This window comes from Bos mutus, chromosome 20 (assembly GCF_027580195.1).
Source record: "Bos mutus isolate GX-2022 chromosome 20, NWIPB_WYAK_1.1, whole genome shotgun sequence".
NCBI lineage: Eukaryota > Metazoa > Chordata > Mammalia > Artiodactyla > Bovidae > Bos > Bos mutus.
The window spans coordinates 35,471,284-35,498,374 of record NC_091636.1 but is presented as its reverse complement, the minus strand read 5'-3'; the positions used below and the strand labels follow the sequence as shown (position 1 = coordinate 35,498,374).

The window sequence follows — 27,091 nt, the reverse complement described above, 5'->3', positions numbered from 1 at the left end:
ATGAAGATGGTACAAGAATTCTAAAACATCCTGAAGGACTTTTCACTCAGATGCCTTTGCCTGTGGCTTTCAGGTCAGTTCAGTGGCTCAGTTGCATCCGACTGTTTGCGACCCCATGGACTGCAGCATGCCAGGCCTCCCTGTCCATCACCGACTCCCAGAGCTTGCCCAAACTTATGTCCTGAGACTAGTGGCCTGTATGCTGTTTGCTATGCTTTTGCGTTTCTGTTGCCTCCATTTGAGTTGTATCATTCCCAAACCTGTTTGTGCCTTTTGTACTTACTCTAAGTACATAATCGAATTAAAAATCAAGTTGGTGATGCCATCCAACCATCTCATCCTCTGTTGTCCCCTTCTCCTCCTGCCTTCAATCTTTCCCAGCATCAGGGTCTTTTCCAATGAGTCAGCTCTTCACATCAGGTGGCCAAAGTTTTGGAGCTTCAGCTTCAGCATCAGTCTTTCCAATGAATATTCAGGACTGATTTTCTTTAGGAATGACTGGTTTGATCTTCTTGCTGTCCAAGGGACTCTCAAGAGTCTTCTCCAACACCACAGTTCAAAAGCATTAATTCTTCAGCACTCAGCTTTCTTTATGGTCCAACTCTCGCACCCATTCATGACCACTGCAAAAACCATACATAGATTTGATTAGAAGGACCTTTTCAGTAAAGTAATGTCTCTGCTTTTTAATATGCTGTCTAGGTTTGTCACTGCTTTTCTTCCAAGGAGCAAGCATCTTTTGATTTCATGGCTGAAGTCACCATCTGCAGTGATTTTGAAACCCAAGAAAGCCTATGGCTTTAGATTCTCACATAGAGAAAGCACTCAGGGACATTAGGCTGTAAGGAATCTCAGTCAAGAAACCCATTTTCCTAGATATCCATGCAGACTGACTTTAAAAAGTAAGGGAATGAATGTGCATTTATACATTTTAAGATAAAATGAAGTACTTTGAAATGTGTCCCATAGGGTTAATAGAAGCTTGTGCCTTCATAGAAGTCCTTGAGTGTACCTTACCAAACATCAGATAAGGGAGTGGCTTATTAAAAACCCCTCTGTTTTTTTTTTCTCCCTGTATTTTAGCTTTAAGTTTTTTTAAATTTATGTATTTTAATTGGAGGCTAATTACTTTACAGTATTGTAGTGGTTTTGCCATACATTGACATGAATCAGCCATGGGTGTACATGTGTTCCCCATCCTGAACCCCCTCTCCCACCTCCCTCCCCATCCCATCCCTCAGGGTCATCCCGGTGCACCAGCCCTGAGCACCCTGTCTCATACATCGAACCTGGACTGGCGATCTGTTTCACATATGATAATATACATGTTTCAATGCTATTGTCTCAAATCATCCCACCCTCGCCTTCTCCCACAGAGTCCAAAAGACTGTTCTTTACATCTGTGTCTCTTTTGCTGTCTCACATATAGGTTTATCATTACCATCTTTCTAAATTCCATATATATGCGTTAGTATACTGTATTGGTGCTTTTATTTTTGGCTTACTTCACTCTGGATAATAGGCTCCAGTTTCATCCACCTCATTAGAACTGATTCAAATGTATTCTTTTTAATGGCTGAGTAATACTCTATTGTGTATAGGTACCACAGCTTTCTTATCCATTCGTCTACTGATGGACATCTAGGTTGCTTCCATGTCCTGGATATTATAAACAGTGCTGCAACGAACATTGGGGTACACGTGTTTCTTTCAATTCTGGTTTCCTCAGTGTGTATGCCCAGCAGTGAGATTGCTGGGTCATAAGGCAGTTCTATTTCCAGATTCTTAAGGAATCTCCACACTGTTCTCCATAGTGGCTGTACTAGTTTGCATTCCCACCAACAGTGTAAGAGGGTTCCCTTTTCTCCACACCCTCTCCAGCATTTATTATTTGTAGACTTTTGAATCGCAGCCATTCTGACTGGCGTAAGATGGTACCTCATTGTGGTTTTGACTTGCATTTCTCTGATAATGAGTGATGTTGAGCATCTTTTCATGTGTTTGTCAGCCATCTGTATGTCTTCTTTGGAGAAATGTCTATTTAGTTCTTTGGTCCATTTTTTGATTGGGTCATTTATTTTTCTGGAATTGAGCTGTAAGAGTTGCTTGTATATTTTTGAGATTAATTCTTTGCCCATTGCTTAATTTGCTATTATTTTCTCCCATTCTGAAGGCTGTCTTTTCACCTTGCTTATAGTTAAAAACCCCTCTGTTTTTAACATGCCTTTGCTAATTGAGCTAGTTGGGTTTTGTTTTTTTTTTTTTTCTTCTTCTTCTTTCTTTAATTGCGTATCCTCCAAGCTTCATGTAACCTAGGTAATCTATAACCAGATTTCTTAACCACCCCTATAGATAAAGTCTTCCACATATGGGTCTCTACAGTAATGAGGGTGTGCGGTGGGCAGGGGCTTGTTTTTCAGAAACTGAAGTCAGCTCCTGCCCAGTTCAAACAGGTCAAAACTGGTTGGGTCCACCGACTCCAAAGCTAGGACTGCCCCAGTGGCTGATGGGTGACCTTTTAATGTCAAAGGGATTAAAAACTCCATCTTCAGGTCATGCTGCACACCTCCATTTTTGAACATGCATCCCATGAAGACATGCAGAACAATGGTTCACCTTTTCCCCACCTCCAATCCCCTTTCTTGCCTAAGACCCCCTGGCTCATTAATCCCATAAGCATATCAAACCCCTCACCTCTGGGGAGACAGATCTGAGTCTTGCCCTCCTGCCTTCTAGACTGACTGCCTTGAGGATAAACTCTTGGTTACAAACCTGGTCTTGTCAGCTTTTGGTTTGCCTGGTTCACTAACAACTTTAGGCATGTATGTATCCTTCTCTAGGATTCCCCTATTCAATCAACATCTGAGTAGGTGCACATGGATTCCAAGAAACTTCTTCAAAATCGTGTGTTTCATCCTGAAGTGTACATGGAATTTGCATCCCATTCTGTGGTAGATATTAATACTGCTCATAAAATATTTCCAGTTCTTCTGGACACATAGTAGGATTGCACTATCCTGCCCCTCTTTGAAGATGAGTGGGGCTCTCTAACATGCTTTGGCCAGTGAGGTGTGTGTGGGCATGACAGGGGTTTCCAGATGGCTGTGTGTGTTGGAGGGGGTTCTCACTCATGTCCGACTCTTTGCGACCCCATGGACTGTAGCTTGCCAGGCTCCTCCGTCCATGGAATTCTCCAGGCAAGAATAATGGAGTGGGTTGTCTTTCCTTTCTCCAGGGGATCTTCCCAACCCAGGGATCGAACCCACAGCTCCTGAGCATCTCCTGCATTGCAGACCGATTCTTTACCACTGAGCCACGGGGAAAGCCCTCTAGATGACTGTGTTAATACCTAATCATGATTTGCTATAGTTGTCTTTTCCTCCCCTAAGACAACAGGCAAAGTTCTACAGAGATCCTACAATGAAAACATGAAACATAGGCCCCAGCTGACTGTCATGGATGTGTTCTGTGAATGAGAAATAAGCTTTTTTGCTTTAAGTCACCAAGATTGGAAATTGTTTGTTATCACAGCATAATCTGATCTATCTTGAGTAATACATATTCCATGATGCATCTGTATTCATTTAAATTTGTTAATAACCCCCCTCCAAATCTGAAGATACACTGAGCACCGCAGAGAGACATACCACCTTGATTTAGTGACTTTGTAGGCTGTCTCCGCTCTTTTCCCACATGAAAAGCATACAATCAGAGCCTTTAGGATCCCTTCAAATGCTGATATTAAGTCATGCTGTGTATGAGGAGAGAACAGGCACCCTATGAATGTTGTGCCTATGTCGCTTAACTAAACCAAATAAAATTAATTTGATTGGAGAGCTGTTATATCTGATTGTGGAGCAATTGATTAGATTTCCATAGAGTCAATCTGATTTCATTGTTATTGTTCCAGTTGTCTTAAATGAGGGAATTGGATTGCACAGTGATCCAACTGATTTGTTTTGGCAATTGGCCTGCCAAATGTTGGCCATGTAGCCAGCACCACTGTTTGACCCTGGGACAGGATGTGTAATTAATTCACTTGAATGTTGAATTCAAGCATTTTTTTCCTACAAGCTGCTATGTGTCAAGCACTGTCATATACTGAAAAATATTCATCAGCTGTAAATATTTAAAATGTACAATCGCCCCTGTATACACGCCACACCAAAAGGTCTAAACATTCTACGATGCTGTAAACTTTGACTGGGTCAGGCTTCAATTTTAAACTCTTTGTAGGCCTTTTTCCCTGTAGGGCTTCATTCCAACATTGCATAAGGATCAAAAATGGATTGTTCCTGCCCCTTAAAAACAACTGATTCGAATTCCATTGATTTAAAAGGCAACTACTTATGCAATGTTGGAAGAATAGACTCGAGGCTTCAGGGGACCAGTGACTTGTCTATGCACCCAAACAATGCCTGAGTTTGTTGTTAACAATATTTGATGACTACATGAATGAATAATTAACTAATGATTGAGGAGTCCCAATATTTCTTTATTTCAGTTATTTTTCAGTGAAGCAACGTAACTTCTGAACATGTGAAGCAATGGAACTTCATGATTAAGTGCTTTGGCTTCGCAGTTGGTCGAGTCTGAATTTGATTTCTGATTTTGCCGTAGTTGCAAATTGCATTTTCCAAAGATGGTCAAAATAATACCTCCCACTCCACATAGTCTTTTGCAATATGAACTTGACACTCCCTCATAATGAGGTAGCCAATGTCTCCACTCGGTTGAATCTGTGTGAACCTTAGGACTGGTTTGAGCAATATAATTCAGCAGAAGCGATGATGCACCAGCTACAGACGTAACCCTTAACTGGCTTGGCAGCTTCTGTTTCCTGACTGTTGGAAGCCAGCCACCATATAAAAAGCACAATCCTTTGAAACATCAAGGTTCTGATTGAATTCTTGCATAGATAATGAAAACACAGAGAAGGAATACCTTTTGGGAGAGAATTGGATGGATTCATTATCAAGCATGTTGAATATGCCTTGCCTTTGGAACTCATCATTTTAGTAGGGAGTTGGCTATATGGGTTTGAAACTCAAAAGAGAGATATAAGCTGGAAATATAAATTTGGGAGTCAACAGCAAATAGATGGTAACTGAAAACGTGAACACAACTGAGAGTATCTTTTTATAAAAGCATATAGGATGAGAAAAGTAAGTGGTCCTGGGGCATAAATATGAGGAACAGAATTATGTAAAAAAAGGGCAGGGAAAGAACAACTGAAAAGAGATGAGGAACAGAGGTACAGAGGTTAGGTGGAAACCCAGGAGAGTTCTGTGCCACTGATACTGGGAGGGGACTTCAAGCAAGAAGGTGTAGGGATGTCCCTGGTCATCCAGGGACTAAGACTCCGCACTCCCAATGCAGGAGGTTCCATCTCTGGTCAGGAGGTAAGATCTCACGTGCCTTGGGACGACTAAGCCCACACACCACAACCACAGAGCCAATGCCACACAGCTAGAGAAGAAGCCCGTGCACTGCAATTACAGATCCTGAGTGCCGCAATTAAGACCTGACTCAGCCAAATCAATAAATTAACTAAAGTATGTATTTTTTGGAAAAAGTCTTTCTTCTTTAAAAAAAAAAAATAGTATGGAGGGAGTTACTTGGTGGTTTAGTCATTAGGATTTGGTGCTTTCACTTCTGTGGCCTGGGTCCAACCCCTAGTAAGAGAATTAAGATCCTACAAGCTGTGAGGTATGGCCAATAAATGAATAGATTAAAAAAAAAAAAAACAGTATGGATTTAATGTAACAACAAATGGTACCAAATTGAAAGTCCAAAGACTGACTCCTCATCATCAGGCTTTCCGATGTCATGTGCCACATGAAGAGGCTCTGAAGCATCATCTGTATTCAGTCCAAGTAATCAGACTCAGTTAAGTCATGAAACACATCAGTTTGCATGAGTCTACTCTTTCTGCTGCTGCTGCTAAGTCACTTCAGTCGTGTCCGACTCTGTGCGACCCCATAGATGGCAGCCCACCAGGCTCCCCCATCCCTGGGATTCTCCAGGCAAGAACACTGGAGTGGGTTGCCAATTCCTTCTCCAATGCATGAAAGTGAAAAGTGAAAGGGAAGTCGCTCAGTTGTGTCCGACCATCGAGACCCCATGGACTGCAGCCCACCAGGCTCCTCTGTCCATGGGATTTTCCAGGCAAGAGTACTGGAGTGGGGTGCCATTGCCTTCTCTGACTCTTTCTGCAAGGAGAGCTAAATATGGAGAAGCAAAGTGGGGAGAAGGAACATTTGAAGGGCGAGCCTGCAGAAACCAGCTCCAGCGATGTTCAACAGGGCTTTGGGCTGTGAAGATGCTAAAGCAACAAATAGACTAGTGAGAAAAGAGCAGACAGACTCAGGCTGGCTTCTGCAGGGCCTCCAAGAACTCCCACAGACAGCTGAGATGGTACTAAATTCAGCAGACAGTGATCGGTGCATGAAGCTGAGGGATTGTGCTTATTTGTAAGGTGCATAAGTGATTTCTGACTAATTCAAGATTTTTCAGCTACTGTAACTGGTGACAATTTCCAAAAGAGATCCAGAATTTACAAGGTCTTCCCAGTTAATATCTCTCTTCCACAACTTTCTTCCGAGAGAGAAAAAGGAATTAATGATCTCGCTTCTCCTTGGGCTAAATCGTGGCAAGGCAAGGTTGAAGAATTTCCCAAAGTCCTAAGCAGAAGCAATCTTAAGACTTCCATGAATTGCTAAATAATTCAGAGATGACCTCCCCGATACATAAGTCATCTACAGTTTTTAAAGGACTCTCCTATTTCATGTTTGTGATAACCCTGGAAGGAAAACAAGGCAAGTCACTTCCATTTTACAGATGAGGAAACTCAGATACTAGGGAGTTTGACTTAACCACTTCCTATCACTAAAAGCAGCAGAGCAAAAGTAGAATTTTCATTTTTTCTCTCCTGGTCTTCCGGTGAATTCTGTGGTTGAGATGAAGCACAATGTAACTTGATCTTCCAAAAATGGGGCTTGCACAATTACTGTGCCTGCAAAGTTCATGGAAAATAACCAAAAAAACACATTCTGGGATAGCCTGGGACTTCAAGGTCAAGAGAAATATTCAGTGCTGTTTTAACCAAGTTGTTTGACAGCTAATTTGAGTTGCTGAGAACATGATGATATGTAAATATCATACTGCGGTTTGATTATTAGCATTGATTATTAACAAATATTTCTTTGTAAACCAAGTTTTCCCTGTCTGGTATGAGGGTGGCCTGGGGGCTCAAGAAAGTGTTCCTAAGAAAATGGCCAATGTGTTTCCTTTCTGTGTGTCCCCTTGAAACTAACAAGACCTCCTTTTCGAAACTGAAATACAATTCAACACAACTATGAAGAACGTGAAGTTGTTTTTCACTGCTTTCCCCCCTGCCTTTATCAGAGACCAGAGTCTTGGCATCTTTATTGTGTCATTAATTTTAGTTCTGTTCTAAACACAGAGTATGGAGGTCTTCAAGGCTATGATGACTGACAGTATTTAGACATGTCCAACTAAGTTTCTTTTGTTTGGAGAATCTTGGAAAGATAAATAAATCACTGAAACTTTCATTATGAAAACCACCACTTGGCCATGGTGGTGCTTCTCCTGGGAAAGTGATGAAGATTTATGGTGGGATGGAGGGGACAGCCAGGAAAGCAGTCCCTGCCAGGAGCTGAATCCCATCGTGGACTGAATTGACTGAAGCATCCAGCTGAACTCCAAGCATGCCCCTGTTCTCTGTTCCTCTGACCTGCCCCCCTTGGCAGTTTTTTTTTCTTTCTTAGTAAAGTTGTGACCTAAAGATACTTCCTTCACTTTTGTAATCAGTACTGGATGGTGGTGAGGAGGCAGTGGCCAAAGGCAGTCAATTGATAATGCTTTGGCCAACACACTCAAATCCTGCTGTTTGATCCTCAGGGCCTCCCACTACCCTGTCTGCCCTGAAAGTACCTGTCTTCCCTGGTGGCCTAGTGGTTAAGACTCCATGGTCCCAATGCAGGCCACCCCGGTTTAATCCCTGATCAGGGAACTAGATCCCATAGCCCTCAACTAAAGATTCTGCATGCCACAGCTAAGATCTGGCACAGCCAAAAAAAAGTAGCGCCTGTCTTCTCCCAGGACTCCTTTGTACCCCAGGTATAGCCTTAAGATGAATGAAACTGAAAGGGGTTTTCTTTTTCTTTAGGAATTCCCACCTGGAGCAGTACCCAACCTTCTGTGTCCCTTGTTTCTGTTCCCTCCCTGGATTCCAAGGCCATCTGTGAACAATGCTTATGAAGATCTCAGAGGTCGCTGAGAAAATCAAAGAAATTTGCATGCAAACTAATTATTAAATGACATTTAGGAATTACTGTTAACTTTGCTTGTTAATGCCATGGTGGTTATCTAATTTTTTTAAATGTATGCAAGTTGGACATACACTTAGAGATGAAATGGCATAATGTCTGAATTTGCTTTTAAAATAAAGGAGGAAGGGGTAGGTCAGTCAGGATCCTATCAGGAGACAGAATCTATTCCACGTATTGTTAACAGAGAAAGAAGTATTAACCAGGTCACTGGAAGGCAAAAAGAGAACCTAAGATATCATTAACGTACCAATTGAAGGAAGTAGTTACTGCCCTAAGGCTGGGGAATAAAGGGAAGTGGTTGCACTTGGCAACCTAAGGCTTGACAAAAGGTCCCTACTCAGCTGGAACACAGACCTCTGAGAGGATCTCTAGTGTCTGAGCTCAAGGAGGGGCGCCAAAGTCACTCCCCATCTCCAAGTACTCTGGCAACTGGGGCTGATGCCTTTGAAGAGGGCAACAGGCTGGTTGTGTGAATGTTGGAGAAACTGCAACTAAATACCACTGTCAGTCTGGAAAGGGGCTACTGCCTCAGGAAACGGTGGTGATGTTGACAGGAAGCCAACAGGAAGAGGCAAGTCCCTTCCTCCTCCAACCTCAGTCTCCCTCCAACACTGTGGCCAACAGGGAGCCAACTGGTGAAGCAGAAATGAGGTTTGAAGAGTCCCAGATTCTCAACGAGGACATGAAAGGTGGGCCTGGAGCTGAGGTAACAGCCTAACAACTAGCATGAGGGAGACACATCAAAGGAGACTGGCAAATAGAGACTAATCATTGAGACTCAGTGGTGCATCCATGAGGGTTGACATATTGTTCTCTATGCTTCTGTATATATTCAAAAATTTTCTATAATATAAATAATATAATGAAAAAAAAATCTGGAAGTTTCACTTTGAAAAAACCTTCTTTAGGCAGACTCACAAATATGAAGAACAGGGTTGTGGTTGCCAAGACAGAGGGGAGAGGGGAAGACATGGATTGGGAGTTTGGGATTAGCAAATGCAAGCTATTATATACATGTATAATTGAATCACTTTGCCGTACACCAGAAACTGTGTATACGCAGTTTATACCACATTGTAAATCAATTATACTTCAATAAAACAAAGAAAACTTAAACTGTTCATATTATTATCATTTTATGGAAAATATTGAAATAACTTTAATGAAAATTTAAAAAAATTAAAATCTATCTACAATTATGTCATCCCAAAAAAACCCCCAAATTTTCTGTTTTTTCAACAGCATTTTCAAGCAATTTCAAACAGCATTTTCAAGATGTGGTTTATTAAGAATCTCAAACCCCAGGGGTAACTGGCCTCCTCAGTACACTGAGAGTTTTGTTTTAACCATCCTCACCCTTTCTCTATCTATAGTCAATTTTCTACTTTAAGACAGAGTGAGTTTTCAGTCTCTATCTCCATCTAAGGATATGACCTAAAGATAGATGATAGATAGACTGATTGATACATAGACAGATAGATAGGTGATAGATAGATATCCCTTTAACTTTTCTCCATATATCTTTTCCTCTCATCATTCCTGCCCCCTTTTTGAATTTTCTCCAGTTAGTCCATGGGCATACTGTAACCCACAGGGTCTAGTGAAGTCACAAACAAAGGCTATAACTGGACATGACCAGTTAGCCCAAAAGGTGCTCTCTGTGTCTCCCAGTTCGAGGTGGGGGCATTTTATTCTTTCCAGGGTACAGGTTGCCTCTCAGGCCCAATGTGGAAATGGTCATAACGTGGTTAGATGGCAACTGGAAGAATATGAAGGATTCTATGCAGGCTCCTACTTGTTGAATTTGAACAGTTTAATGTTTCAGAAAGAATGCCCTTGCCAGAATGCAGAGAATGGATTAAAGAGGAGTAAGACTGGAGCCAAAGAGAAGAGTCAGGATTCTAAAACAATGATCCAGGCAAAGTGGATGATAACCTGAATAAGATAATGGTAACATAAGAAATGCTGGGCTGGAAGAAGCACATGCTGGAATCAAGATGGCAGGGAGAAATATCAATAACCTCAGATATGCAGATGACACCACCCTTATGGAAGAAAGTGAAGAGGAACTAAAAAGCCTCTTGATGAAGGTGAAAGATGAGAGTGAAAAAGTTGGCTTAAAACTCAACATTCAGAAAATGAAGATCATGGCATCTGGTCCCATCACTTCATGGGAAATAGATGGGGAAACAGTGGAAACAGTGTCAGACTTTATTTTTGGGGGTTCCAAAATCACTGCAGATGGTGACTGCAGCCATGAAATTAAAAGACACTTACTCCTTGGAAGGAAAGTTATGACCAACCTAGATAGCATGTTCAAAAGCAGAGACATTATTTTGCCCACAAAGGTCCGTCTAGTCAAGGCTATGGTTTTTCCAGTGGTCATGTATGGATGTGAGAGTTGGACTGTGAAGAAAGCTGAGTGCTAAAGAATTGATGCTTTTGAACTGTGGTGTTGGAGAAGACTCTTGAGAGTCCCTTGGACTGCAAGGAGGTCCAACCAGTCCATTCTAAAGGAGATCAGTCCTGGGTGTTCTTTGGAAGGAATGATGCTAAAGCTGAAACTCCAGTACTTTGGCCACCTCATGCGAAGAGTTGACTCATTGGAAAAAACTCTGATATTGGGAGGGATTGGGGGCAGGAGGAAAAGGGGATGACAGAGGATGATGTGGCTGGATGGCATCACTGACTCGATGGATGTGAGTTTGAGTGAACTCCGGGAGTTGGTGATGGATAGGGAGGCCTGGCATGCTGCAATTCATGGGGTCGCAAAGAGTCGGACATGACTGAGTGACTGAACTGAACTGAACTGAACAGATGGAAAGAACTGAAGGGTCTGAGAATGTTAAGGAGATGGAATCAGCAGAACTTAAATATGAATGGGAAAGTGGAGCAGTGAGGTAGATAGAAAAGTCAAAAATGACATCCATACTCTCTGTTGGTGAAACCAAGTAAGTGGTGATGTTCTCACTCACTGAGAGAAAATTTGCGCAAAAAGTGGAAGGAGGAGATGCTGAGTTTATTTGGGGGAGACTTTAATGTAAAGATTCTGAGGGATATGCAGGTAGAGGCATATAACAGCAGTTGGGTATACAGTCATAGAGCTCAGGTTCTGAAGGATCTGGGCTGCAGATAGAGATGGAGAGTCATTTTTTGCTTTTGTGATTATGTGTGTGTGTGTGCTTGGTCACCCAGTTATGTCAGACTCTTTGCAACCCTATGGACTGTAGCCCGCCAGGTTCCTCTGTCCATGGGACTTACCAGGCAAGAATACTAGAGTGGGTTGCCATTTCCTTCTCCAGGGGATCTCTCTGTCCCAGGGATCAAACCCAGGTGTCCTGAATTGCAGGTGTATTCTTCAACATCTGAGCCACCAGGGAAGCCCTGTTGTGATTTTGTTTTTAATTTCACAAATATACATAAATATAATGATTTGTAAGAAATTAAACAACACATGTGAATTGAAATATCTCTTGAATACTCTCTCCATATCCCAGGTACTTCCTTAAAGGTATCTATTACTGTTGTTTTCACATATATTCTTCCAGAATGCTTCCTCTGCCTTTATACACATATATGAACTTACAGAACTGTGTTTTGTTGTTGTTCAGTCATTCGGTCGTGTCTGACTCTATGAACCCATGGACTGCAGTTTGCCTGGGGACCCATGGACTGCAGTATGCCAGGCTTCCCTGTCCTTCACCATCTCCCAGAGTTTTCTCAAACTCATGTCCATTGAGTCGGTGATGCCATTCAACCATCTCATCCTCTATCATCCCCTTCTCTTCCTGCTTTCAATCTTTCCCAGCATCAGGTTCTTTTCCAATGAATTGGCTCTTTGCATCAGGTGGCCAAAGTATTGCAGCTTCAGCTTCAGCAACAGTATTTCCAATAAACATTCAGGGTTGACTTCCTTTAGGATTGACTGGTTTGATCTCCATGTTGTCCAAGGGACTCTTAAGAATTTTCTCCAGCACCACAGTTTGAAAGCATCAATTCTTTGGCGCTCAGCCTTCTTTATGGTCCAACTCACACCCGTACATGACTACTGAAAAAATCTGATCTGATCTGATCTGAATGAGTTGATAGAACAAGGGCTATAAGGGAGTGAGGAAGTGGGGTTGGCAGAGGAACAAGTGAACTACGATGGAAATCTAGCTGATGTCTCAGCGAATCTCATGGGAGCACTGCAGATACGCCTTCAGAGTCAACCTTTAAGGTAAACAAACTGAGCCACTGTACTTTTGCATTAATCAGTCACTGAGTGACAGCTACCACTAAGGAGAGGATGTACTTAAGAAATCATGACTCCTTTGCTCTAAAGGCAATTCCTTTAGAGTGAAACTCCACTGTGGTCTTTCAACAGCCAATGCTCCTAGTGATTGGAGAAATAAGTGCATTGATCCTGAAGTGAGGACCCAGGAGACTATACCACACAGTCCCCACTATACAGACTCTATGAATAGTTCCAAAACGTACTTTTAAACCTAAGGGTATTTCCTGGTAATTTCTCCTTTTTAGTAATTAGGTTAATTTCATTCTTTTTTTTTTTTTTTGCTCAGAGAAAATACCTATCAGGCTCTCGCTCTCTCTCTTTTTTTTTTTTAATGAGAATTTTGCCCTTGCTTTTATTTTTTTTTTAAACTTTACATATTTGTATTAGTTTTGCCAAATATCAAAATGAATCCGCCACAGGTATACATGTGTTCCCCATCCTGAACCCTCCTCCCTCCTCCCTCCCCATATCTTTTCAATGGTTGCATAGTATTCCAAAGGATGGTGGACCACAGTTTCTTTCATCTTTCTCTGTTGATGAGCATTCAAGTTGTTTTCAACTCTTTACTGTTAGAAACAATCCTACAGATCAAATGGATTTCCAGTTTTGGATAGTGATGGAATAAGTCCCTCCCAAAGGATGTCCTTTCCCCTCTCAGTTCAGTTCAGTTCAGTCACTCAGTCATGTCTGACTCTTTGTGACCCCATGAATCGCAGCATGCCAGGCCTCCCTGTCCATCACCAGCTCCCGGAGTTCACTCAGACTCACGTCCATCGAGTCAGTGATGCCATCCAGCCATCTCATCCTCTGGCGTCCCCTTCTCCTCCTGCCCCCAATCCCTCCCAGCAACAGAGTCTCTTCCAATGAGTCAACTCTTCGCATGAGGTGGCCAAAGTACTGGAGTTTCAGCTTTAGCATCATTTCTTCCAAAGAAATCCCAGGGCTGATCTCCTTCAGACTGGACTGGTTGGATCTCCTTGCAGTCCAAGGAACTCTCAGGAGTCTTCTCCAATACCACAGTTCAAAAGCATCAATTCTTTGGCGCTCAGCTTTCCTCACAGTCCAACTTGCACATCCATACATGACCACTGGAAAAACCATAGCCTTGACTAGATGGACCTTTGTTGGCAAAGTAATGTCTCTGCTTTTGAATATGCTATCTAGGTTGGTCATAACTTTCCTTCCAAGGAGTAAGCGTCTTTTAATTTCATGGCTGCAGTCACCATCTGCAATGATTTTGGAGCCCAGAAAAATAAAGTCTGACACTCCACTATTTCCCCATCTATTTCCCATAAAGTGATGGGACCAGATGCCATGATCTTCATTTTCTGAATGTTGAGTTTTAAGCCAACTTTTTCACTCTCCTCTTTCACCTTCATCAAGAGGCGTTTTAGTTCCTCTTCACTTTCTGCCATAAGGGTGGCATCATCTGCATATCTGAGGTTATTGATATTTCTCCCTGCCATCTTGATTCCAGCTTGTGCTTCTTCCAGCCCAGCATTTCTCATGATGTACTCTGCATATAAGTTAAATAAGCAGGGCGACATGTACAGCCTTGACATACTCCTTTTCCTATTTGGAACCAGTCTGTTGTTCCATGTCCAGTTCTAACTGTTGCTTCCTGACCTGCATACAGATTTCTCAAGAGGCAGGTCAGGTGGTCTGGTATTCCCATCTCTGTCAGAATTTTCCACAGTTTATTGTGATCCACACAGTCAAAGGCTTTGGCATAGTCAATAAAGTAGAAATAGATGTTTTACTGGAATTCTCTTGCTTTTTTGATGATCCAGCGGATGTTGGCAATTTGATCTCTGGTTCCTCTGCCTTTTCTAAAACCAGCTTGAACATCAGGAAGTTCACAGTTCATGTATTGCTGAAGCCTGGCTTGGAGAATTTTGAGCATTATTTTACTAGCATGTGAGATGAGTGCAATTGTGCGGTAGTTTGAGCATTCTTTGGCATTGCTTTTCTTAGGGATTGGAATGAAAACTGACCTTTTCCAGTCCTGTGGCCACTGCTGAGTTTTCCAAATTTGCTGGCATATTGAGTGCAGCACTTTCACAGCATCATCTTTCAGGATTTGAAAGAGCTCAACTGGAATTCCATCACCTCCACTTGCTTTGTTCGTAGTGATGCTTTCTAAGGCCCACTTGACTTTACACTCCAGGATGTATGGCTCTAGGTCAGTGATCACACCATCATGATTATCTGGGTCGTGAAGATCTTTTTTGTACAGTTCTTCTGTGTATTCTTGCCAATTTTTCTTAATATCTTCTGCTTCTGTTAGGTCCATACTATTTCTGTTCTTTATCGAGCTCATCTTTGCATGAAATGCTCCCTTGGTATCTCTAATTTTCTTGAAAAGATTTCTAGTCTTTCCCATTCTGTTGTTTTCCTCTATTTCTTTGCATTGATGGCTGAGGAAGGCTTTCTTATCTCTTCTTGCCATTCTTTGGAACTGTGCATTCAGATGCTTATATCTTTCCTTTTCTCCTTTGGTTTTTGCTTCTCTTCTTTTCACAGCTATTTGTAAGGCCTCCCCAGACAGCCATTTTGCTTTTTTGCATGATAAAATCTGGATATAATACAAAATCTACTACTTGAAGCCACTGGAGAGGGAACAGAAGCAGAAAGACTATAGTGGGGAGTGAATGCTTAGAGGAAAGAAGTGCTATGATGTCAGTTCCCCATTTCTGCAGCTTTTAGCCCAAGACTGATGCAGTCCATTTGGCATCTGGCAGCCTAGTGGTGAGGGCACTAATGGAAAAAGCCACAGTCTTTCTGGCTTGTAGAATCAGAAAAGTGAAGCTGGGAAGCTGTTACTAAAGTGAGTATAGGAATCCTGGGAGGGAACAGAAAGGAGCCTGGGAAAGGATCCCTACATCCTGTCTAGCCATATCTCAGTCTGACCTCTGAACCAAGTACACATAGAAAAGAATAAAGCAGCAAATGATCTGAATCAAGACTAGAGCTGCCACCCCAAAGAAACATAATTTGCAGTCCAAGCCTAGTCAAGGAAATTGCCTGCTAAAGCAAAGACAACAACACACACTAGAGAAAAGGAATGGAAACCAGAAACTTCATAACTTTACTTTCATAATATGTGACACATTCACAAATAACTTGACATATAAAGAATTAAGAAAATGAAGCACATTCTCAAGAGAAAAGAGAGTGAACTACATCTGACCCTGAGATGAAGCAGATGTTGAAACTAACAGATAAGAAAGTTAAAGCAGCTATTTTAACTATTCTTGATAAAACAAAAGCAAAATATGCTCCCAAAGCATGAAAACACACAGGAAAATTAGCAGAGATAGTTAAACAATAAAAGAGTGAAAATTCTAGAACTAAAAAATAGCTGAAATTTTTAAATTATTGAATGGATTAAATAACCAAATGGAGATGTAGAAAAAGAATAAGCGAACTTGGAAATAACTCAATGATATTATCTATGTAGATGAGCAAAGGAGAAAAAAGACTGAAAAAATGAGCAAGGGGCCTCTCAAATAATATCAAATGATTAATATACAGTCATTTCAGAAGAAGAGAGAATAAATAGGGCAGAAAATAATATTTGAATAATGGTCAAAAGTTTCCCAAATTTGTTGAAAAACAAAAACTTAACTTAGGCAGATTCAACATGCCTTGTCAACACCAATTAGGATAGACACAAACGTGCTAGCATTGAAATACATCACAGTTAAACTATTGAGCTATTGTCCTAATAAAGGACAAAACTGGAAAGCAGCAAAAGAAAAATGATGCATTACAATAGGGGATTAGAATCCCATTAAGAAATGAATTTTCATCAGAAACCATGGCGGCCAGAAGAGAATGGGACATCATTAAAGTGCTGTAAGGAAAAAAAAAAAAAACTATCAACACAGACTATCTTATCCAGCAAAAATATTCTTCAAAGATAATCGCAAAATAAAAACTATTTCAGATAAAAGAAAACTAAGAATTCGTTGCTAGCACATCTACTCTGTGAGAATGCTAAGGGAAGTTACTTAGCTGAAGGGAAAAGATTCTAGATGGAAATCTAGATCCTCAGAAAAGGATGGAGAGCATTTTTCTCTCAACTAAAAAAACAAATCTGTTAAATGCAAAAAGTATGACACTGACTTGTGGGATTTACAATACAGGTATATGTAATACACATAACTATAAGAAAAAGGACAGAGCAGAGGTGGATATGGCTCTATATATTTGCAAGTTTTCAATATTTTACACAAAATGTTATTATGTTTATGAAAAGTTAAGAGTATATATTGTTGACTAGTGATTAATAGTCAATCACTAAGAAAAAAAATGCAAATAAGCACAACTAAAAAGCCAATAAGAAAATCTAAATAAATTTAAAATATTCAAATAATTTTTAAAGGCAATAAATGAAAAGCATAGACTAAAATATAGAGGAAACAGGTAAAAAGCAAAAAATAATATTTGGTTAGCCTACCCAAACAGATCAATAATCACATTAAATATTAACAGATTAAACAATTTAATCAATAGAAAGAGATTGTCAGAAAGAACTTAAAAACTACTGCCTATAAGAGACTCACTTTAAATCTGAAGACATAAAGAGGCTCATAGTAAATGAATGGGAAAAAATACACGTACTATGCAAATAAAAGGCCCAAAAAGACTGCCTAAGAAGTGGCTATGTGAATATTGGACAAAATAGATTCCAAAATGTTGTGGATTGAATTGTTTCCCAAAAAGATATGTTGAAGTCCTAACCACCCCTGGTGCCTCTGAATGTGATCTTATCTGGAAATAGGGTCTTTGCTTATATAATCAAGTTGAGATGAGGTCATAGTGGATTAGGGTAGACCCTAATCCCATTATGGGGCTTCCCTGGTGGCTCAGATGGTAAAGAATCTGCCTGTAATGCAGGAGACCTGGGTTCAATCCCTGGGTCAGGAAGATCCCCTGGAAAAGGGAATGGTATTTTTGGCTGGAGAATTCCATGGACAGAGGAGCCTGGTGGGCTACAGTCCATGGGGTCACAAAGAGTCAGACACAACTGAGTGACTAACACTTTCACTTAAACCAATGACCAGTGTCCTTATGAAAGTGAAAGGACTCTTTGTGTCCGACTCTTTGTGACCCCATGGACTCTTTGTGTCCGACTCTTTGTGACCCCATGGACTATACAGTCCGTGGAATTTTCCAGGCCAGAATACAGGAGTGAGTAGCCTTTCCCTTCTCCAAGGGATCTTCCCAACCCAAGGATCAAACCCAGGTCTCCCAAATTGCAGGCAGATTCTTTACCATCTGAGCCACAAGGAAAGCCCAAGAATACTGGGGTAGGTAGCCTATTCCTTGTCCAGCAGATCTGCCTGACCCAGGAATCGAACTAAGGCCTTTTGCATTGCAGGTAGCATTTACGAACTGAGCATTTACCAACTCATTTACCAACTGAGCTATCAGGGAAGTGTCCCTATAAGAAGAGGAAAATTTGGACATAGAGACATGAAGACAGGGTCAAAAAGACTGTGTAATGACAGAGGCAGAGATTGGATTGACAGATCTACAAGCCAAAGAATACCAAGGAGTGCAGGCAACCATAAGAGACTGGAAGAGGAAAGGAAGTATTCTTGCTTGGAGCCTTCAGAGGGAGAATGGCCCTGCTGATACCTTGATTTTGGATTTCTAGCATCCAGAACTGACCATATAATTTCTGTTGTTTTAAACCACCCAATTTATGGTACTTTTAGTTAACCCCAGGAAACTGATACATAAGACAAAAAGCATTATTAAAATAAAGTGGGCTGTTTCATTATAACAACAGGTCAATTAATGAGGAAGGTGTAAACAATCATAAATGCATATGAAAGTAAAAACAATCACAGAATTCATAAGAACAGATAGAATTAAAAGAAAAAATCGAAAATTCCACAACCTTAGATATTTTATCAATCCTCTTTCAGCAATTACTGGAACAACAGACCAAAAAATCAGCAAAGACATAGAAGATCTGACAAATACACTACCAACCACATAAATATATAAAGGAAAGAAGAGTTGTTAGCCTTGGAACATTCTTTCCTGCTTTCTGCAATTTTCCTGGTGTCCTCAATTACAGTCTTGGTCTTTTTTCTGATATGCAACATATTTACTCTATTTCCCCCTCAAATTTGTGGCTGCAAATGTTTTTATTTTACTTTTTAAAAAATATCTTTCATCTTACATCATTTATGCAGCATTTCTTTTTACTCTTTCTTCTTGGTCAACTATTTTAAAAGTTCTCTTTTCATATCTTCTACCCATTTCTCCTTTTTGTTCTGTTTTAAATTTATACTTCCTCTTGCAGATTTCTGGTTTTCTTAAAATAATAGTGGCAAACATTTCCAAATGCTCTAAATATATTGTCTTTTAATCATTTTACCACAACCCTATGAAGTCTGTACTATTATAACCATTGTATAGATGAGGGCATTGAGGCACAGGGAAGTTATTTATTCCAGGTCACACAGCCAGTAAATGATGGAGCCAGATTCTAACCAGGCAGTCGAATTCCAGCATCTGTTCTCTTAACTATTAGGCTATGAAGTCTGTCTCCCTAGACTGCCAAATTAAATATTTTAGTTCTTATTTTATAATAACTCTCCTTGTATTTCCTCTTTATCTACTTCCTCATTTTCAAAGGTTTTGTTCATTCTATGACATATTATTATTCATAAATTACTTCTTCTTCTTAAAGTCTTTGGTTATGAAAAAAAAATATTTTCCAAGCCTCCTGTGGTAGACTGAAAAATGGCCCCTCAAAAGACATCCATGTCCTAACCCCTGGAACTTGAGGAAATTATTTTATATGGTAAACTCTCTGTAGATGTGATTAAGAATCTTCAGATGGGAAGGTTATCCTGTATAGCCCGCCAGGCTCCTCTGTCCATGGGATTCTCCAGGCAAGAACACTGGAGTGGGTTGCCATTTCCTGATCTTCCTGACCCAGGGATCGAACCCAAGTTTTCTGTACTGCAGGCAGTTTCTTTACTGTTTGAGCCACCAGGGAAGCCCTGGATCACTTGGGTGGGCCTTGAATGTAATCACATGTATCCTTAAGAGAGAAGCAGAGGCAGATTTGACACACAGAGGGAGGAGAAAGCAATGTGAAGTCAGCAGATGGAGATTTGAAGATGCAGGCCTCGAAGATGAGAGTGATACAGTCACAAGCCAAAGAATGCTAACAATCTCCAGAAGCTGGGAAAGCAGGGAAGAGTCTCCCCTAGGGCTTCTGAAGGAAGGAAAGCCCTGCTGACACCTTGATTTTCTAGTGATACTGATTTCAAGTTTATAGACTCCAGAATGTGAAAGAACAAATTTCTATTCTTTTAAGTCTCCCAGTTTATTACAGCAGCCACAGGAAACACATCCTTTTCTCTCAGTTTTCTTGCTGCTTCTTTCAGGAAAAGAGAGAATTTTATTATATCATTTTTTAAAATAGTAAATATAGGCCCATTTTCATTAAATAGTTTCCTACTCAGTTTAGGAGTTTCTTGATAGAACACAGAGGACAGAGCATATGTAAACATGTTTCCAGAAATATAAAGTGTGGTTCAATACCTAAAGATGATCTTCAGAAACTGGTTTTTAATTTTCAACATTTCCAAAGATCCAGGAAAGCCACAGGGTGACTTTTCTGCCTCTATTTAAGAGATCTGAACCATCTCTAACACTGGCATGACCTCTCCATCCTGTTGGGTTGTTAACTCATTGAGGGCAGGAACAGATTCCCCAAACCCGCTGCTATCTGCCCCTGAGTCTCTGGCCAGAAACTACACATGGAAGATGAAGAAAAAATGTGTATCAACAGCTGTGTTTTCCTTCTTCTTGCCTTTGCTGAGAGAGAGAGAGAGAGAGAGAAAGAGAGAGAGAGAGAGAGAGAGAGAGAGAGAGAGAGAGAGACTCATGTTTAGGTCCATACTCTGCACAGTTCTTAGCTCATAAGAGCCCTTTATCAAAGTCCATTAGATATATAAGGTGTTTGTTCACTATCATCATTAATATCATTTAATAATGTGACTTGTATTATGTTTAAAAGAGCAAGAACAAAAATATTAGATGCTGTGATTTGTATGTGCTTTGAACTTGCTAAATAGCTTTGAAGGTCAGAGGAAGCAGTTTGATAATAACAAGATCAAGAATTAGAACATATTTTTGAACTTTCAGAATTGAAGGCAGTAGGGGCAGGATATAGACGTTCAGGAAGTGGATGATGGTGTAGAGAAAATGGTGTCATTTCAGAGTACAGCTGAATATATAGAGCTAACCCCCTTTCCTCCTCATTTTAACAAACACTTGCTTGGCTGAGTTCTACAGCTTCCAGCTCTGCTTCAGAAGGTCTTTGTTGATCTTTACAAGGACAATTAAGTGGCAGGAATGTGTAATATAGTGAAACATTGCCAAAACAAACAGCACTCTTAAAACGTTACGTCGAAGTGGCCATTGTTGCTGGTGTTTCTGCAAGAGTCAGAAACCACTTGCTAATAGCTTAATTCCATTTCTCTGCAGACAAGCCGATCCGATTGCAGAAGAGGGACCCTGTGGTCTGCTGGTTAGAGAAAAGTCCTGGAAGCCTGAGCGGGCCCACGGTTTACAGCATAGCTGAGCAACTGACTCACTCTGAAACCCAGGGTTGCATCGTTTAACCTCACGGGGCTTGTTGTCCATCCAGCTGGAAAATGTGGAAAGATGTGAGGCTGAACTGAAAATCATTTGTGGCCCTGCTGATTTGCTGGGCCACAGGGCACAGTTTGAGACTGCTGGTCTGACTGAGTACCAGCCCCGTGGGCTGTGACTGGGAAAGGTACACCTTGCAAGAAGCAACTAGAGTTCATGCTGATGAGAATCTCCTCTACAGGAGAGAGAAGCCTCTCTGCAGAATCAGTGGCTGAGGATTTCTAGTCTCTGTTCCTGTCTGGTCTCTGTCAATAATCAGATTTCCCTAAATGGACCTTCAGTGGATCTTAGTAGTATCTAGATCCCCAGCTTGCCAGCTCATGGTGACTGTGCTCGGCAGGGTAAATACCCTGCAGTGCCCCTTGCACCTTGTTCCAAGGATCTGCAGAGCCTGTGGGGACTGAGGGTCAGATCAGATTTGCTGAACCAGAGAAGGACTTGAGGGAACAGAGGAGCAATCTCTGGTTTCCAAACAGGAGTTAACATAAAACACATATCTTTGAATGGAAAGAAAATTGATTGAAATTTGGTGAGTTAAGTTAAAAGGGAAAACAATTCGAGGAAGGGACTGTTTATCTCATAGGAAATTGACATTTGGTATTGCCTTCAGGTTTCTGAAAGGCAATAAAGTATCCCAGGAATGATGGCTTCCGATCTGGGAACTTAAAAAATGTTGGTAGCGGGAGACTGGCCTTTGAAGGTGACACGTCTGATAAAACCTACAAAAGTCTTGATGGGTAATAGGTAGTTCACTATAAGCCACAAGGGAATTTCCAAACTGCCCGGGAACACAATAAATTTTGCTTGAATTGACTCTTTTATTCCCAAGACTAATATTTGGTTTGTGTTTAAAACACCTTTTAGCTCAGCTAGCAGGTCAAAGGAGAATTATTTGGGGTAAATAAACCATTAGGATAGAAGCAGAAATAACAAGATAAACATGGCTGTTTACTCACTGTTCACAAATCCACATACAGCAGTTAATAGAGTTGAATATATATATTCCTGCATCTCATCATGGATGAAAACAATCATCTCAGTAAGAGTGGCTGAAAAAACACTCAGAACCCACATGAAGTCTATCCTCTGCCTTGTGATTCTGGACATGACTTCAGGGCCTGGCTCAATGTTTGAAGCCTTTGAATGAGTCTATAGAATGAAGCCTATAGGATGAGTCGTGTCCGACTATTTGCAGCCCCAAGGACTGTATCCTGCCAGGCTCCTGTGTCCATGGAATTCTCCAGGCAAGAACACTGGAGTCGTAAGCCATTCTCTTCTCCAGGAGATCTTCCCAACCTAGCAACTGAATACAGGTCTCCTGCACTGCAGGCAGATTCTTTACCATCAGGGAAGTCCTATGGGATGAGTACTTGATTTTACCATTAACTCTCAAAGAATAAGGGAGTGACACTTCTTTGAATATTTCTGAAAAGTTTTCATTTGTGGAATTATATTTTTATACTCAAATCAAGTATACAATGATAAAATTTAAAAGAATGAGGAAAACAAAACCAAAAATGAAACACAAAAACAAGCTTACCTGTATTTTTAAATCAATGACAGTCTTACCAAAGGAGAGGGAAAAACCAACTTAAACAATTTTTGAACATAGTATCTTTACTATATACCCTTAGAATGAAGATAATAAGAACTGTAAATGAATATGAATTCTAGTTAATTGAACTGTTTGCCACAGGTGAGTGGTTTGGTTAAGTATGAAACTACTCTTAGTATATGATAGGATTAAAATGCAAATATAATGAGGATAAAGGGACCAGATTTCTCATGGTCAGGGAAAGTTGTGCTAGATTAGAGTTGGAGGTTTTAGTATGACCTCATGGTTTATTTTATACCTATATCTTTACTGATACATATTTTACTTCTATATGTTTATAGGTACGTGTATATACATTATTTATTATTTATGTCCACTGAGAAGGCCCAGAAGCAATGACACCACAGTAGCAATGAATACACCTATTGTCTAGATTTTAGTTTCTAAATCCCACACCGTTCTTCACTAAAGCAGAGTGACTTGAGGAAATGGCTGATTTCATGGCTGGGACATGATGAGTTCAAGATGAGTTCAATTTTAAGATGAGTATGGAACATTTTCTTGTATAATAAACTGTATAAGAAAATCTCAGAGAATAAGGCACAGAAGGAAGTCTAAAGAGGCCCCCTCTGCCAAATCTAGGGTAATTTGAGCATGAAAATACATGATATTTACATATTATCTATTGAATAAAATAGAAATCCATAAATTCATACTGACATGAATTAATGAATAATTGGAGTAAATGAAGTAGAAGGGAAAACTAATCCCTATTACAGATTGCCACAAACTAAATATAAAAGGAATAGAGTTTTAAAAACCACTTCACAAACAGCCTTATAAAAAGCAGTTCAGCAAGAATCATCAATAGATGCTAAAACTGGTAAGTGAAAGTTTGAGAAGTTTGGTAATGATATATCTACAGAGTCTCAAAATATCTTCTCACAAAATACTTATTAATGACAAAAGGAAATGGTGAATTTAATGATAAGAACCTGCCAAACACCTCCTGAACCTCATAGTCCAACTTACCGTTGCCAGTAATGGCACAAATTGACATTATGCACCTACCGATGTGATTTGCTGGGAAGAACAAGGTGACTTCTGCAGTGCTCCTGCCAAAAATACGTAATTTCACTCTCATCATGAGCAAACACTGCAGACGCCTGAGTCAGGTTTTCGTCTTTGGTGTGCTTACACTTTTCCATGAACATTTCTAGCATTGCATTTATCCCACACACTATAAATACACATTGATGACGCTTCTCCTAGACTGTGATTCTTAGGGTCAGGGACAGCTAATATTTCTCTTTGTTCGCCTCTAAGTATACTGCCTTCCCACATACAACTCAATCATCACATATATTATGCATGCATGCTCAGTCGCTTCAGTTGTAGCCAACACTTTGTGACCCCATGTACTGTAGCCCAACTGGCTTTTCTGTCCGTGGGGTTCTCCAGGCAAGAATACTAGAGTGGGTTGTCATGCCCTCCTCCAGGGGATCTTCCCAACCCAGGGATCGAACCTGTGTCTCCTGCATTGCAGGTGGATTCTTTACCACTGAGTCACCGGGGAAGCCCTCACATGTATTATACTGTATTTCAAATACTCCTTTGCATGGCTTTCTCCCTTGTCTTAGTGAGGAAGTCCAACTAATAATGGCTGAAACAAGAAAGAAACTTGATTACCCTATAGAAAAATTAAGTCTGGACATGCACAGTTCCAAAGTTGGATCACCAGTTCAATGATGTTATAGCACAGGGTGACTGCACCACATGCATCTCTGATTTGACTGGTCTTTCCTTCAATTTCAAGATGGTTGCCACTGCTCCGCACATCATGGTCTTCTGTAACAGGACCATAAGAAGTAAGGAAGTAGGTGACTGGCTTGTGTCTTTCATCAGGAAGAGAATTCTTCCCTAAATTCTCAGTAGACTTCCCCTTAAGTTCCATTCACATGTTCACTCCTAGATAAATTACCAATCATCCCCTCTGCCCAGAGATATTGTTGTCTGAACAAAACTGGGATTCCATTAAGAAGAAAGAATGGGGGTTATCTACTGAGTGGACAGCATGAGTGCCTGCCATACTCCCCTGGTTGGTTGGTTTAGTCTCTAAGTCATGTCCGACTCTTGCAACCCCATGGACTGTAGTCTGCCAGGCCCCTCTGTCCCTGGGATTCCCCAGGCAAGAATACTAGAGTGGGTTGCCATTTCCTTCTCTAGGGGATCTTCCTGACTCAGGGATCAAATCCAGGTTTCCTGCATTGCCAGAAGATTCTTTACCAACTGAGCTACAAGGGAAACCCCTACTAGACTGTAAATTCCTTGACGGCAGAAACTCTTATTCATTTTTTTGCACCTCCAGCATCTGACAATATATGCTCAATAAACATGTATTAAATGAATCAAAATGCCCAAACATGGTATAATATAAAAAAAAATAGCAAGCATGGACAACAACATTATACACTTGTACAGATTCTTACCATCTTGGACCCTGGTTTTTAATTTTCAATTCCCTCCAAGAGGGAAGAGAGGACTGAAGTTATAACGGTTTTGGTATTTTAGGGTGGCTAGTTTGGCAAAAGTAAGATAGAGCATGTGAAGTTTGTAAGGAAAGAGGCTGATCTCTCCCTATAACAGAAAGGAAGAAGTTAAAGCATCTGTTGGGATGCTTTATATGTTAAAATTTGGACAGCTGAAATTGCATATCATGGGAAATTTCTACAAATGATTGCTCAACATTCTGTTCTCCCATCAAGATGTGAACATCCAGAAGAGACAAAGAAACCAACTCTTCTAATTATTAGGACCAAGGAAACCTTTCATAGAAGGCCTGTAATAGACATCCCTCACACTTTGAATAGAATCAGGCCACAGGCCCATTCCTGAGGCAGTTACTAGAATGGGGAATGCAATTAGTATGACCAGTTTAGGTTAACCATTCAGGGTGGGGTGGATGCTGATAAGAAAATCTGCATGACGAATGGGCCAGTTTAGGAGTTATTGCCACACAGTAGGTTCAAATGTTTTGAAAGCCTAAACCTGTTTTATTTATTGTGGCAAAAATAGTTATGAAAGTAAGATGGAAGAGATACTTTGAAGAGGAAACAGTCATTAATTTAATATGGTGGAGGGGAGAAGCAAGTGAAAGAAAGGAATCAAAGGGGTTTTGAGGTTGAATTTCTCCTCAAAATTGATCTATAGCAACAGCAGAGAGATGAGGAACCACTTACTATTCCAGAAACTTGGAAACCATTCCCAGACTTAAAATTCAGTTGTGGCTAACAATGAGCAAACAAACAAAACCCAAAATAACTAATATAGGACTCGGAGCATTTTACTATGTGGCAAGGCAGGGGTAAGGTCAACAACAAACATAGAAAATTCTTAATGTGGCTTATGATCATTTCATCTCCCAGGAAGTTGGAAACGTGATAAGGAGCACCATTGCTGGTGCTGCTGCTGCTGCTGCTAAGTCACTTCAGTCGTGTCCGACTCTGTGTGACCCCATAGGTGGCAGCCCACCAGGCTCCCCCGTCCATGGGATTCTCCAGGCAAGAACAATGGAGTGGGCAGGAGCACCATTATCCTGCACCAAATTTTGATCAGTTGAGAAAAATTAGCTACGAAGAAAAGGGAAACCAGGCAGAAAAGAGCAAACTCTTTAAACTCAGAGGAAAGCAGGGAAGGACAGCATGAGCTCAGTCCAACATGGACTTCAACGTTAGCAGGGTGGATTCTCCGAGTTCAGAGAAAACATAGAAGGTAAGAGACTCCCATGAAGACAGTCGGACTACAATTCCACCTGACGCAGATGGTCCAGGACTGGGAGGGGTGGCCACAAAAAGTTACATGGTTGCCCATGTCATCTCTGATGACCCAGATTTTAAAAGAAAATCCATTAAAAGATGGAAGGAGTCATCATCGCATGGTGTACTAAAACCTTGGCTATGGAACTGGATAGAATTGAAGGGCAGGGGGAGAATCCTGGCACTGACTCTTGGTAGCTGTGTGGCCTTAGCTAATTTGCATAACTGCCCTGTGCCTTTATTTTCTTATCTTTAAAACTGTATCTAAGAAGTCCTCCCCTAAAAAGAGAACCTTTCTACACTGTGGATGGGAATGGAATTTGGTACATCCACTATGGAGAACAGTATAAAGGTTTCTTAAAAAACTAAAAATAGAGTTACCATATGATCCAGCAATCTC

The 27,091-nt window shown here is 40.7% G+C and overlaps 1 long non-coding RNA gene across 2 annotated transcripts in view; it reads right to left on the bottom strand.

Annotated features, from left to right (window-relative positions):
• Positions 1-405: 405 nt before the first annotated feature.
• LOC138984199 (uncharacterized) overlaps positions 406-27,091 on the bottom strand; it is an 86,033-nt gene continuing 59,347 nt past the window's right edge. Inside the window, exon 3 of one of the 2 annotated variants that reach the window (XR_011461465.1) lies at positions 406-623. This is a non-coding gene — a long non-coding RNA (uncharacterized lncRNA). The remainder of the gene's footprint in view (positions 624-27,091) is intronic. The other variant, XR_011461464.1, reaches the window with a different exon arrangement.